At 14.6% G+C, this 17189-nt stretch overlaps 5 long non-coding RNA genes across 5 annotated transcripts in view; 2 read left to right on the forward strand and 3 right to left on the reverse strand.

Moving 5' to 3' along the window:
* LOC143341943 (uncharacterized) overlaps positions 1-4628 on the reverse strand; it is a 28506-nt gene extending 23878 nt beyond the window's left edge. The window contains exon 1 of the long non-coding RNA XR_013079700.1: positions 4498-4628. This is a non-coding gene — a long non-coding RNA (uncharacterized LOC143341943). The remainder of the gene's footprint in view (positions 1-4497) is intronic.
* The window catches only part of LOC143341944 (uncharacterized), a 36035-nt gene extending 25942 nt beyond the window's left edge, over positions 1-10093 (forward strand). The window contains exon 2 of the long non-coding RNA XR_013079701.1: positions 8882-10093. This is a non-coding gene — a long non-coding RNA (uncharacterized LOC143341944). The remainder of the gene's footprint in view (positions 1-8881) is intronic.
* The window catches only part of LOC143341945 (uncharacterized), a 41274-nt gene extending 29063 nt beyond the window's left edge, over positions 1-12211 (reverse strand). The window contains exon 1 of the long non-coding RNA XR_013079702.1: positions 11175-12211. This is a non-coding gene — a long non-coding RNA (uncharacterized LOC143341945). The remainder of the gene's footprint in view (positions 1-11174) is intronic.
* LOC143341946 (uncharacterized) overlaps positions 1-15454 on the reverse strand; it is a 48431-nt gene extending 32977 nt beyond the window's left edge. The window contains exon 1 of the long non-coding RNA XR_013079703.1: positions 15310-15454. This is a non-coding gene — a long non-coding RNA (uncharacterized LOC143341946). The remainder of the gene's footprint in view (positions 1-15309) is intronic.
* LOC143341947 (uncharacterized) overlaps positions 1-16155 on the forward strand; it is a 48453-nt gene extending 32298 nt beyond the window's left edge. Inside the window, exon 2 of the long non-coding RNA XR_013079704.1 lies at positions 15436-16155. This is a non-coding gene — a long non-coding RNA (uncharacterized LOC143341947). The remainder of the gene's footprint in view (positions 1-15435) is intronic.
* Positions 16156-17189: the final 1034 nt, after the last annotated feature.

Raw genomic sequence — 17189 nt, forward strand, 5'->3', positions numbered from 1 at the left:
ATTGAGTGAATATTTAATTATCAGAGTTATAGTAAAATTATAGTGAAATTACTAGTATGTATAAAAAAATTTACTTAATAATGAAATTAAAATCATTCAATTTCATCTGATCATTGAAATTGAGTGAATATTTAATTATCAGAGTTATAGCAAAATTATAGTGAAATTACTAGTATGTATAAAAAAATTTACTTAATAATGAAATTAAAATCATTCAATTTCATCTGATCATTGAAATTGAGTGAATATTTAATTATCAGAGTTATAGTAAAATTATAGTGAAATTACTAGTATGTATAAAAAAATTTACTTAATAATGAAATTAAAATCATTCAATTTCATCTGATCATTGAAATTGAGTGAATATTTAATTATCAGAGTTATAGCAAAATTATAGTGAAATTACTAGTATGTATAAAAAAATTTACTTAATAATGAAATTAAAATCATTCAATTTCATTTGATCATTGAAATTGAGTGAATATTTAATTATCAGAGTTATAGTAAAATTATAGTGAAATTACTAGTATGTATAAAAAAATTTACTTAATAATGAAATTAAAATCATTCAATTTCATCTGATCATTGAAATTGAGTGAATATTTAATTATCAGAGTTATAGTAAAATTATAGTGAAATTACTAGTATGTATAAAAAAATTTACTTAATAATGAAATTAAAATCATTCAATTTCATCTGATCATTGAAATTGAGTGAATATTTAATTATCAGAGTTATAGTAAAATTATAGTGAAATTACTAGTATGTATAAAAAAATTTACTTAATAATGAAATTAAAATCATTCAATTTCATCTGATCATTGAAATTGAGTGAATATTTAATTATCAGAGTTATAGTAAAATTATAGTGAAATTACTAGTATGTATAAAAAAATTTACTTAATAATGAAATTAAAATCATTCAATTTCATCTGATCATTGAAATTGAGTGAATATTTAATTATCAGAGTTATAGTAAAATTATAGTGAAATTACTAGTATGTATAAAAAAATTTACTTAATAATGAAATTAAAATCATTCAATTTCATCTGATCATTGAAATTGAGTGAATATTTAATTATCAGAGTTATAGTAAAATTATAGTGAAATTACTAGTATGTATAAAAAAATTTACTTAATAATGAAATTAAAATCATTCAATTTCATCTGATCATTGAAATTGAGTGAATATTTAATTGTCAGAGTTATAGTAAAATTATAGTGAAATTATTAGTATGTATAAAAAAATTTACTTAATAATGAAATTAAAATCATTCAATTTCATCTGATCATTGAAATTGAGTGAATATTTAATTGTCAGAGTTATAGTAAAATTATAGTGAAATTATTAGTATGTATAAAAAAATTTACTTAATAATGAAATTAAAATCATTCAATTTCATCTGATCATTGAAATTGAGTGAATATTTAATTATCAGAGTTATAGCAAAATTATAGTGAAATTACTAGTATGTATAAAAAAATTTACTTAATAATGAAATTAAAATCATTCAATTTCATCTGATCATTGAAATTGAGTGAATATTTAATTATCAGAGTTATAGTAAAATTATAGTGAAATTACTAGTATGTATAAAAAAATTTACTTAATAATGAAATTAAAATCATTCAATTTCATCTGATCATTGAAATTGAGTGAATATTTAATTATCAGAGTTATAGTAAAATTATAGTGAAATTACTAGTATGTATAAAAAAATTTACTTAATAATGAAATTAAAATCATTCAATTTCATCTGATCATTGAAATTGAGTGAATATTTAATTATCAGAGTTATAGTAAAATTATAGTGAAATTACTAGTATGTATAAAAAAATTTACTTAATAATGAAATTAAAATCATTCAATTTCATCTGATCATTGAAATTGAGTGAATATTTAATTGTCAGAGTTATAGTAAAATTATAGTGAAATTATTAGTATGTATAAAAAAATTTACTTAATAATGAAATTAAAATCATTCAATTTCATCTGATCATTGAAATTGAGTGAATATTTAATTATCAGAGTTATAGTAAAATTATAGTGAAATTACTAGTATGTATAAAAAAATTTACTTAATAATGAAATTAAAATCATTCAATTTCATCTGATCATTGAAATTGAGTGAATATTTAATTATCAGAGTTATAGTAAAATTATAGTGAAATTACTAGTATGTATAAAAAAATTTACTTAATAATGAAATTAAAATCATTCAATTTCATCTGATCATTGAAATTGAGTGAATATTTAATTGTCAGAGTTATAGTAAAATTATAGTGAAATTACTAGTATGTATAAAAAAATTTACTTAATAATGAAATTAAAATCATTCAATTTCATCTGATCATTGAAATTGAGTGAATATTTAATTATCAGAGTTATAGTAAAATTATAGTGAAATTACTAGTATGTATAAAAAAATTTACTTAATAATGAAATTAAAATCATTCAATTTCATCTGATCATTGAAATTGAGTGAATATTTAATTATCAGAGTTATAGCAAAATTATAGTGAAATTACTAGTATGTATAAAAAAATTTACTTAATAATGAAATTAAAATCATTCAATTTCATCTGATCATTGAAATTGAGTGAATATTTAATTATCAGAGTTATAGCAAAATTATAGTGAAATTACTAGTATGTATAAAAAAATTTACTTAATAATGAAATTAAAATCATTCAATTTCATCTGATCATTGAAATTGAGTGAATATTTAATTATCAGAGTTATAGCAAAATTATAGTGAAATTACTAGTATGTATAAAAAAATTTACTTAATAATGAAATTAAAATCATTCAATTTCATCTGATCATTGAAATTGAGTGAATATTTAATTATCAGAGTTATAGTAAAATTATAGTGAAATTACTAGTATGTATAAAAAAATTTACTTAATAATGAAATTAAAATCATTCAATTTCATCTGATCATTGAAATTGAGTGAATATTTAATTATCAGAGTTATAGTAAAATTATAGTGAAATTACTAGTATGTATAAAAAAATTTACTTAATAATGAAATTAAAATCATTCAATTTCATCTGATCATTGAAATTGAGTGAATATTTAATTATCAGAGTTATAGTAAAATTATAGTGAAATTACTAGTATGTATAAAAAAATTTACTTAATAATGAAATTAAAATCATTCAATTTCATCTGATCATTGAAATTGAGTGAATATTTAATTATCAGAGTTATAGCAAAATTATAGTGAAATTACTAGTATGTATAAAAAAATTTACTTAATAATGAAATTAAAATCATTCAATTTCATCTGATCATTGAAATTGAGTGAATATTTAATTATCAGAGTTATAGTAAAATTATAGTGAAATTACTAGTATGTATAAAAAAATTTACTTAATAATGAAATTAAAATCATTCAATTTCATCTGATCATTGAAATTGAGTGAATATTTAATTATCAGAGTTATAGTAAAATTATAGTGAAATTACTAGTATGTATAAAAAAATTTACTTAATAATGAAATTAAAATCATTCAATTTCATCTGATCATTGAAATTGAGTGAATATTTAATTATCAGAGTTATAGCAAAATTATAGTGAAATTACTAGTATGTATAAAAAAATTTATTTAATAATGAAATTAAAATCATTCAATTTCATCTGATCATTGAAATTGAGTGAATATTTAATTATTAGAGTTATAGCAAAATTATAGTGAAATTACTAGTATGTATAAAAAAATTTACTTAATAATGAAATTAAAATTATTTTTATTTAATATATTTATTTATATAGATAAACTAAATAAATAAAGTTATTAGGTTCATACCCTAAATATAGATTTTGAATATCTTTTATATAATAAATAAAAAAAATAATAAATATTATATAATTAATATATTTATTAATTTAATTAATTCTATAAAATTCAAAATTTTATGTGCTTAAACACTAAAATATAATTTTTAAAAATTTTAGTAATATGCCTGAAAAAGGAATATTTTGATGAAATATTTATATAAATTAAATTTTTATTATTATATTTTATTAAAAATTTAAATTAAAATTATTAATTATTAAATTAAATAAAAAATTTATTTAATTTTATATTAAAAAAACTTTAAAATATGATGTTAAATTAAAATTGTTAATTTTTTTAATTTTTTTTTTAAGAATTGTATCTTTATTATTTAATAATTGTATTATTGTTTGAATATTAATAGAAATTGTAAGTTTTACTATAGTTTATATTTTAATTATTGAAAAGGATATAAATTCTGCAGTTTTTTATTTTATAGTTTCTATAATTACTTCTTTATTATTATATTTTAGTATTATTATAAAAAATATTCTTAATTTAGAAGAAATAGATAATTTACATATTGCTATTACTTATTTTATATTATATATAAAAATAGGTTTATATCCTGTAAATTTTTGATTTTTAATATCTTCAAAATATATAAATTGAATAAATTTATTTATTTTTTCTACTATTTTAAAAATTCAACCTATTTATTTAATACATTTAATATTAAAATTAGATGATCATATAATTGGATTTATTATTTTTAATTTATTATATTCTAGACTTTTAGTTTTAAATACTAATTCTTTAAAATACATTATAATTTATTCTTCAATAATTCATACATGTTTATTGTTATTATTAATAATGATATCTATAAAATTATTTATTATTTATATAATTTTATACACTTTAATAACATTATTATTATTTCGATTATTAGGTATATTAAATATTGATAATAAATTTGATGTTTACGATTTAAATTTAAGTAAATCATTAAAAATATTAATAATATTTTTAATAATTATATATTCTAGATTTCCTCCAATATTAACATTTTTAATAAAATGGATATTATTAGAAAGTTTAATTATAAATTATGACAATTTAATGATTGTATTAGTTGCTATATTAATTTCTAGAACTTTAATAACATGAACTTATTTAAATTTATTTTTATTTAATCATTATTTAAATTCAAAAATTAAATCTTATTCTTATAAGATTATAATTAATACAATTATTCCTAAATGATTATTATTAATTTTATTTATAATTATATTTATATGTATATTATATTTATATATTGAGATTTAATAAATTTTTAATTAAATTTTTAATATTTTTAAATTTGCAATTTAATAGTTTATTTTAACTTATAAAAATTTAATTAAAAATAAATAATAATTTTTAATATAGAAAGAATTTTTATCTTTATAAATAAATTTACAATTTACTTCTTTTTCAGACACAATATTATTTAAATTTATTAATTTTATGAATTATTATAATTTAATTTTAATATTAAATATAAATATAAAATTTTAAGTTAAAATAAACTATTAAATTTCAAATTTAAAAATATAATATAATTGTAAATTTTAATAAATATTTATTATATTTTTAAATGATTTTATTCAACAAATCATAAGAATATTGGGATACTATATTTTATTTTTGCTATATGAACTGGAATAATTGGTTCTTCATTAAGAATAATTATTCGTATGGAATTAAGTTCACCAGGTATATGAATTAATAATGATCAAATTTATAATTCTATTGTTACTTCTCATGCTTTTATTATAATTTTTTTTATAGTTATACCTTTTTTAATTGGAGGATTTGGAAATTGATTAATTCCATTAATAATTGGTGCACCAGATATAGCATTTCCACGAATAAATAATATAAGATTTTGATTATTACCCCCTTCATTAATTTTATTATTAATAAGTAGTATTTTATATAGAGGAAGAGGAACAGGATGAACTATTTATCCTCCATTATCTTCATTAATGTATCATTCTTCTTTATCTGTTGATTTAACTATTTTTTCTTTACATATTGCAGGTATTTCATCTATTATAGGATCAATAAATTTTATTGTAACAATTTTAATAATAAAAAATTATAATTTAAATTATGATCAATTATCTTTATTTTCATGATCTGTTTTTATTACAACAATTTTATTATTATTATCTTTACCTGTATTAGCTGGTGCAATTACAATATTATTAACTGATCGTAATTTAAATACTTCATTTTTTGACCCTTCAGGTGGAGGAGATCCTGTACTTTATCAACATTTATTTTGATTTTTTGGTCACCCTGAAGTTTATATTTTAATTTTACCTGGATTTGGATTAATTTCACATATTATTTTTAATGAAAGTGGTAAAAAGGAAACATTTGGTAATATTGGAATAATTTATGCAATATTAGGGATTGGATTTTTAGGATTTATTGTATGAGCTCATCATATATTTACAGTTGGATTAGATGTTGATACACGAGCTTATTTTACTTCAGCAACTATAATTATTGCTATTCCTACTGGAATTAAAGTTTTTAGATGAATAGCAACATATTATGGATCTAAATTAATTATTAATCCTTCTATTTTATGATCAATAGGATTTATTTTTTTATTTACGATAGGAGGATTAACTGGAATTATATTATCTAATTCATCTATTGATATTATTTTACATGATACGTATTATGTAGTAGCACATTTTCATTATGTATTATCTATAGGGGCAGTATTTTCTATTATTGCAAGATTTATTTATTGATATCCAATTTTTACTGGTTTAATTTTAAATAAAAAATGATTAATTATTCAATTTTTATTAATATTTATTGGAGTAAATTTAACTTTTTTCCCTCAACATTTTTTAGGATTAATAGGAATACCTCGACGATATTCTGATTATCCTGATTCATATTATTGTTGAAATTTATTATCTTCTTTAGGATCTTTAATTTCATTAAATAGATTAATTTTATTAATTTATATTATTATAGAAAGATTAATTGCTAAACGATTAATTATTTTTAAATTTTATCAATGTTCTTTAGAATGATTACAAAATTATCCTCCTTTAGATCATTCATTTAATGAATTACCTTTTATTATTAAAATTATATATAATAAAAAGAATAAATAAAATTTTATATATTATAAATAATTTTATAATTATAAAAAAAATTAAAAATATTTATTAATAATTAATATGGCAGATAAGTGCAATGAACTTAAGATTCTTAAATAAAAATTATAATTTTTTATTAATAATTTCACATTGAAAAATATTTTCTTTTCAAGATCCAAGTTCACCATTTTCTAATAATTTAAATTTATTTTATAATATTACTATAATTATAATAATTATAATTATTACATTTACATTATTAATTATATTAGATATTATAACTAATGAATTTATAAATCGATATTTGTTAAAGCATCATTTAATTGAGATTGTATGAACAATTTTACCTATATTAATTTTAATAATTATTGCTTTTCCTTCATTAAAAACATTATATTTTATTGATGAAATATGGAATCCTATTTTTTTTACAATTAAAGCTATTGGACATCAATGATATTGAAGTTATGAATATCCTGAATTTAAAAATTTTAATTTTGATTCTTATATAATTAAAGATTTAGATAAATTAGATTTATTTCGTTTATTAGATGTTGATAATCGATTAATTATCCCTTATAATATTCCTATTCGTTTATTAACTACATCATTAGATGTTATTCATTCTTGAACAATTCCATCATTAGGAATAAAAATAGATTCAATTCCAGGACGTATTAATCAAATAACTTTAATTTCAATACGATCAGGTTTATTTTTTGGACAATGTTCAGAAATTTGTGGAGCTAATCATAGATTTATACCAATTGTATTAGAAAGAACTAATTGTTCAAATTTTATAAATTGAATTAATATAAATAATTAATTATATATTATTATAAAAAATTAGTTAAATAATAATATTAAAATGTCATTTTAAAGTTATTGAATAATATATAATCAATATTTTTTTCATTAGATGTCTGAAATGTAAGAATTGGTCTCTTAAACCAAATAATAGTATTTAACAATTACTTCTAATGAAAATTTTTTCATTCCACAAATAATACCAATAAATTGATTAAATTTGTATATTTATAGATTAATTATAATTTTTATTATTTTAATTATAATTTATTTTATAAATTATAATAAAATTATAAAAATTAAATTTTATAAGAAACATTTATTTATTTATATATATAAATGGTAACAAATTTATTTTCTATTTTTGATCCTTCAACAAATATATATATATCAATAAATTGAATTATAATTATAATAGTATTAATATTAATTCCATTAATATATTGAATTAAATTATCACGTTATCAAATAATATTTATATTATTAATTAATTTAATTTTTAATGAATTTAAATTATTAGTAATATTTAAATATATATCTAATATTATTATTTTTATTAGTTTAATAATAATAATTTTATTTATAAATTTATTAGGATTATTTCCTTATAATTTTACACCAACAAGTCATTTAAATATTAATTTATCTTTATCTTTAACTTTATGATTAAGATTTATATTATTTGGATGAAGTGTAAATTTAAATTATATATTAATTCATTTAGTTCCATTAAATACACCTATATTTTTAATAAATTTTATAGTATTAATTGAATTAATTAGAAATATTATTCGTCCATGAACATTATCCATTCGATTAACTGCTAATATATTAGCAGGTCATTTATTATTATCTTTAATAGGATCATCAATAAATAATTTAATATTATTATTTTTACCTTTAATTATTATTGTACAAAATATATTATTTATTTTAGAAATTTCAGTTTCTATAATTCAATCATATGTATTTTCAATTTTAAGTTTATTATATTTTAATGAATCTAATTAAAATTAAATATTAAAATGATAAATTCAAATCATCCTTTTCATTTAGTTACATTAAGGCCATGACCTTTAATAACTTCTTTATCTTTAATAAATTTATTAATAAGAGTATTAAATTGATTTATATTAAATAAATTATTTTTTATATTATTAAATATATTAATTTTAATAATAATAATATTTCAATGATGACGAGATATTATTCGGGAAAGAACTTATCAAGGATTTCATACATTAAAAGTAATAATAATAATAAAATTTAGAATAATTTTATTTATTATTTCAGAATTATTTTTTTTTATTTCAATATTTTGAACTTATTTTCATAGATGTATTTCACCTAATATTGAAATTGGTAATTTATGACCTCCTAAAAATATTTTAATATTTAATCCTTATGATATTCCATTATTAAATTCAATTATTTTAATTTCATCTGGATTTATAATTACTTTAAGTCATAATTTATTATTAAATAATAAATTAAGATATAGAAAATTTTGATTATTATGTACAATTTTATTAGGAATTTATTTTTCATTATTACAATATTTAGAATATAATGAATCAAAATTTTGTATTAATGATAGAATTTTTGGATCTATTTTTTATTTATTAACAGGATTTCATGGAACACATGTAATTATTGGTATTTTATTTTTAATAACATGTTTATTTCGTATATCAATTAATCATTTTTCTAAAATTCATCATTTTCATTTTGAAGCTTCATCTTGATATTGACATTTTGTAGATATTATTTGATTATTTGTTTATATATTTATTTATTGATGAATATATTAAATTAATTAATATATATATATATAGTATAAAAATTATTACGATTAACTTCCAATTAAAAAATTTATTAATAATAATATATATAATTTTTAATTATATATTTATATTATTTATTATTATATTTATTTGTTTATTATTAACATTTATAAATTTATATTTTAAAATAAGGTATAAAAAAAATCGAGAAAAAATTTTACCAATTGAATGTGGATTTGATCCTTTATCTAATAGACGATTACCATTTTCTAATAATTTTTTTTTAATTTCATTAATTTTTTTAATTTTTGATGTTGAAATTATATTAATTTTACCATTAATTTTTGTAATAAAAGAATTTATATCTTTAATTTCAATAATTATATTTATATATTTTTTATTAATATTAATTATTGGTTTATTAATAGAATGATATTTAGGTTATTTAAATTGATTAAATTAATTTATTATATAGATTAATTTTAATAATCAAATTTTTAATTCGAAATTAAATGTAAATTTTTACTTTATATAATTTTTAATTTGGATATTAGTTAATATAATAACATTTAAATTGCATTTAAAAATTTAATAAATAAATTATTAATATCTAAATTTAATTGAAACCAAAAAATTAGAGGTAAATTATTGTTAATAATTTAATTGAATTAAATATTCCAATTAAAAATTATTAATTTTTATAATTATTTATAAATAAAATTAATTTATATTATTTTTATATTGAAAATATAATATTTTGTTTAAATTATATAAATTTGAAATATAATAATTTAAGCTTCTAACTTAAAAATTAATGATTATTCATTAATATTTCTATTTAAAAAATTTATTTATCTTAATATTTTCAATATTATACTTTTATATTTAAGCTATTTAAATAATTTATAAAATTCAAATAAATAATAATAATATAATAGTATAAAAATTTATAATAACAATAAATTCTAATTTATTAAATATATATTTATTATTAAATATATTAAATATATATATTAATTTCAATATATATATACCTATAAATCTTTCAAATCATCCTTTTTCTATTAAAATTTCATATTTATATATAATATTAAATAAATTTTTATATCTATATTTAAATATATATATAGAAAAAAATATTGTTATAATAAAATTTATTAAATTTTTAAATAAATATATATTGAAATTATACATTAATAAACTAATTCAAAATCCATAAATATAAAAATTTAAAATTATTATTTTATCTAATATATATATATTAAATAAATATTTAATATAAATTAATTTAAATATATTATATCTAAAAAAAAAAGATAATATTAATAATATTATTATACAAAAAATTATTAATTTATTTTCTTTAAAATAAATTATAGGAATAAAATTATTATTAAAAAATATTAATCATAAAATTATTCGAATTCTATATCTAATTGTTAATATTATTGAAATAATAAAAATTAAATAAAAAATATAATTTAATTTTTTATTTATAAATATTTCAATAATTAAATCTTTTGAATAAAATCCAGATAAAAATGGAAATCCTATTAATATAATTAAACTTAAAATTATAATTAATCTTTTTATTGGTGTAATTATTAATATATTACCATATTTACGAATATCTTGATTATTATTTATTAAATGAATAAAATCTCCAGCACATAAAAATATTAATGATTTAAATAAAGCATGAATAATTATATGAAAAAATGCTAATTCATAATAATTAATACTTAAAGTTAATATTATTAAACCTAATTGCCTTAATGTTGATAAAGCAATAATTTTTTTTAAATCATATTCAAAATTAGCTATTAATCTTGCTATAAAAGTTGTTATTAAAGAAATATATAATATATATATATTAATATTTATATTTATTATAAATAATTTATTATATCGAATTAATAAATATACACCTGCAGTAACTAATGTTGATGAATGAACTAATGAAGAAACTGGAGTAGGGGCTGTTATAGCAGCAGGTAATCATAAAGAAAAAGGTATTTGAGCACTTTTAGTTATAGCTGTTAAAATTAATATAAAATTTAATATATTATTATAAAAATTATTATTATAAATTAATCCATTTCAAGAACCTAAATTTATGAATATACAAATTATTAATAATAATCTAACATCTCCAATTCGATTACACAAAATTGTTAAAAATCCTGAATTATATGAATTATAATTTTGATAAAAAATAATTAAACAATAAGAAATTAATCCTAAACCATCTCAACCTAATATAATTCTAAAAATATTTGGACTTAAAATTATTAAACATATTGAAATTACAAATAATATTACTAAATAAATAAATCGTTTAATAAAAATTTCTGATTTTATATATTCAATTCTATATAATATTACTATAGAAGAAATTAATATTACAATTCTTAAAAAAATTAATCTTATATAATCTAAAAAAATTAAAAATTCAATTTTTATTCTATTAAAATTTAATATTAATCATTCAATATATATATTAAATTTAAATATATAAAAATATATTCCTATAATTATTAATATAAAACTTAAAATTAATATAAATAAACTATAAATAATTATTAATAATATAATTTAAAGTATTTTTATACATCATTGAATCCACAATTCAATATTTTTATTTAAACTATTTAAATTGATTTTTAATTATATATATATTAATATATATATATATATATAATATATATATATATATTAATTTAAATTTAAATAAATATTTTTATTACAATTAAATTATATAAATAAATCTAAATTTAAAAATATAAAATTTAAAGGTAATCAATGTAAAATAATTACTAAAAATTCTAAAAACTTAAAATTTTTAATTTTTAAATAAAAATTTATTTTTCCATGATTTATATATCTAAATAAATATAAAGAATAAATAAATCTTAAAAATCTAATTAATATTAATATAAAAATTAATGAATTACATCAATTATATAAAATTATTATAGTAAAAATTTCTCTAATTAAATTTAATGATAAAGGAGCAGATATATTAGAAGAACATAATAAAAATCATAATAATGATATTTTTGAAGTAATATTTATAATACCTTTATTAATAATTATTAATCGGCTATTTGTTTCTTTATAAAATAAATTTACTATATAAAATAATCCTGATGAACATAAACCATGAGAAATTATTGTTAAATAACATCTATATAAACTTAAATTTTTTAAAGTTATTAATCTACTAATTAAAATACTTATATGAACTACTGAAGAATATGCAACCAAAATTTTTATATCAATTTGACGTAAACATAAAATTCTTAAAATAATACCCCCAGTTATACTAATAATTATAATATAAATTTTAATAAATATTAAATTATTGTAAAAAATTAAAATAAATCGTAATAATCCATATGTTCCTAATTTTAATATAATAGAAGCTAAAATTATTGAACAATATACAGGAGCTTCTACATGAGCTTTTAATAATCAATTATGTATACCAAAAATTGGAATTTTAACTAAAAAAGATAAAATTATAAATATAAATAGATAATTATTACAAATAAATAATTCTATTTCTATTATATTAAATATAATATAATTTTTATTTAAAATTATTAAAAATAAAAATAATAAAAATGGTAAAGAAAAAAATAAAGTATAAAATATTAAATATATTCTCGCTAAAATTCGTATTTCACCTATTCCTCAATAAATAATTATTAAAAATATTAAAATTAATCTAACTTCAAAAAAAAAATAAAATATTAAAACATTATTAGATATAAAAAATAAAATTAAATTAATTAATAAAATTAATAAAAAATTAATAAATAAATTAAAATTAATTATTTTTAATCTTAATGATATAATAATAATACTAAAAATTCATAATCTTAAAATAATCATTATAAAAGAATAATTATTTAATCTAAAATTAAATCTATATTTATTTCATTCAATAAATAAATCATAATTTATAATTAATATAATTAATATTATATTAATTAAATTTCTTATTATAAATTTATATTTATAAAAATTATATATATAAATTAAAGCAAATGTATTAAATAAAATTATTATTACCATATTAAATTTAATTATTTTAATATTTTAATTATTATTACCATATTAAATTTATTATTCTAATATTTTGATTTCCATATTTATATATTAAATTAATAATTAAAGATAAACCTAATACTCTTTCACAAATAGAAAATACAATATAGAATAAAAATAATCATTCATCAAAATATATAATTTTTAAATAGATAGTTATTACAATATTTAATATAATTATAAATTCAATTCTAATTAAAATTATTAATAATGAATCTTTAAATTTAAAAATTAATACTATTCCTAAAAATATTATTAAATAAAAAAAGTGATAATTAAATAATATATCACCAATAAAATCATATTTTATATATTTATTTTGAATATTTAAAATTAAATTAAGTTTTATAGTTTATTTAAAAACATTAATTTTGTAAATTAAAAAAAATAATATTTATTTAAAACAATCTTAATTTTCAAAAAAAAAAGAATATTTTATCTTTAATTCCCAAAATTAATATTTTAAATAAACTATTTTTTGTTAATTTATAAATAATAATTTTAATTTTAAAATGATAATAATAATACCAAAAATAATAATTTTAATTAAATTAATTATTGTTTCAAATTTAATTATATTAATTAGATTTTCAATAATAAAAATTAATTTACACCCATTAATATTTATAATAATTTTAGTTTTTTATATTGTAAATATATTATTATTAATTAATTTAGATATAAATATAAATATATATAGTTATATAATTTTTATTTCAATAATTGGAGGATTAATAATTATATTTATATATTTTACTAGATTAATTAATAATTATAAGATAATTATATTTACTTATGAATATTATTCAATTTTATTAATATATATTATTATAATTTTAATTATAATTTATACATATTATAATTATATTTCAATTGATTTTATAATAAATAAAATTATATTTAAAAATATTAATTATTCAATTAAATTATTATATAAATTTCCTAATTGTATTTTTATTTTTATTTCAATTACTTATTTAATTTATTGTTTAAATTTAATTATAAAAATATCATTAATTAAATTTAAATCATTACGAAAAATTAAAAATTAATAATATAAAAAATATTATATTTAATTAATGAAAAATAAATTCATTAAATTATTTAAAGTTAATTCATTACTTAAAATTTTTAATAATTCATTAATTATTTTACCAACTCCATTAAATATTAATATTTTATGAAACTTTGGATCATTATTAGGATTATATTTAATAATTCAGATTATTTCAGGGTTATTATTATCATTACATTATTGTCCAAATATTAATTATGCTTTTGAAAGAGTTATTCATATTATAAAAGATGTTAATAAAGGTTGATTAATTCGTTTAATTCATATAAATGGAGCTTCAATATATTTTATTTGTATGTATATACATATTGGACGAAATATCTATTATCATTCATTTAAATCAATTAATGTATGATTTATTGGAATTGTAATTTTATTACTTTCTATAGCTACGGCTTTTTTAGGATATGTATTACCATGAGGACAAATATCTTTTTGAGGTGCAACTGTAATTACAAATTTATTATCCGCATTACCATATATTGGGCAAGATATTGTTGAATGAATTTGAGGGGGATTTTCAATTAATAATGCGACATTAAATCGTTTTTATTCATTTCATTTTATTTTACCTTTAATTATTATATTTATAGTAATTTTACATTTATTTTATTTACATTTAAATGGATCAAATAACCCAATAGGTATAGATAGTAATATCTATAAAATTCCTTTTTATCCTTATTTTTTTATTAAAGATATTATAGGATTTATTTTAATTTTATATATTAATTTTATTATTGTTATACAAATTCCTTATTATTTAAGTGACCCAGATAATTTTATTATAGCAAATTCTATAATTACACCAGAACATATTAAACCAGAATGATATTTTTTATTTGCATATTCAATTTTACGAGCTATTCCAAATAAATTAGGAGGAGTATTAATGTTATTTATATCAATTTTAATTTTATATTTTTTACCAATTATTAATAATTATAATATTAAATCAAGTAAATTTTATCCAATTAATAAAATTATGTTTTGAATATTTGTTAATGTATTTATTTTATTAACTTGATTAGGTAGTCAATTAATTGAATATCCTTACACTAATTTAAGACAATTATTTTCATTATTATATTTCTCATATTTTTTATTAAATTCAATATTTAATAAATTTTGAGATAATATTATTATATTAAAATTTTAAATAAAATAAGCATAAAATTTTAAGTTTATGAGCTTGAATTAAGCATATATTTTGAAAATATAAGATAGAATATTATAAACTTCTATAAACTTAAATTTTATAATAATAATTATATTTATATAATTATTAAATTACAAATTAAAAATTTATTTAATATTTTAATTTATAATATAATATTAGAAAATTGTTTAAATATAAAAATAAAAAATAAATATATTAAAGTTATAGGTAAAAAAGTTTTTCAACATAAATATATTAATTCATCATATCGAATACGAGGTAAAACTCCACGTATTCAAATAATTAATAATAAATGAAAATAATAAATTAATAAAAATTTAATTGAATATATATCAAATCCAAAAAATATAATACTTAAAATTATTCTTGCAAATCTAATTCTTAAATATTCAGCTATAAAAATTATAGTAAATTGTCTTCTAAAATATTCAGTATTAAATCCAGAAATTAATTCTGATTCACCTTCAATTAAATCAAATGGTGTACGATTTAATTCTATTAATATATTTAATATAAATATTAAATATAAAGGAAATAAAAGAATACAAAATTTAATATATTTTTGAAAAATAATAAAATTGTAAAAAGATATACTTTCAGTTAATAATATTATAATTAATAATATTAAAAATAATCTAATTTCATAAGAAATAGATTGTGCAATAGATCGAATTGATCCTAACATAGAATAATTAGAATTTGAAGATCATCCTATAATTATTATAGGAAAAACACTAAATCTTAAAATTCTTAATATAAATAAAATTGAAAAATTATTATTATATAAATTAAAATAAAAAGGTGTTACTAATCATAATATAAAAGATAAAATTAAAATTAATATAGGACAAAATATATATTGATAAAAATTTGAATTTTTTAAAATAAAAAATTCTTTAAATAATAATTTTATAGCATCATTAATTGGTTGAAATAATCCTATAAATCCAGATTTATTTGGACCTTTTCGATCTTGAATATAACCTAAAATTTTTCGTTCATATAATGTTAAAAATGCAACAGCTATTAAATTTATTAAAATTAATAAAAATAAATAAATTAAACTTATATATATATAATTTAATAAAGAATAAATTATTATTTATATAATAAATTATATTTATACTAAATTCTAAATTTAATTGCACTAATTTGCTAAAATAATTAATAAAAATATTTATTAATTAATAAAAAATTATTTTAAATATAGAGTCCTTTCGTACAAAAATATTTATTTTTATTAAAGATAGAAACCGATCTGGCTTACGCCGA

Source organism: Colletes latitarsis, chromosome 5 (assembly GCF_051014445.1).
Source record: "Colletes latitarsis isolate SP2378_abdomen chromosome 5, iyColLati1, whole genome shotgun sequence".
NCBI classification, from domain to species: Eukaryota; Metazoa; Arthropoda; class Insecta; order Hymenoptera; family Colletidae; genus Colletes; species Colletes latitarsis.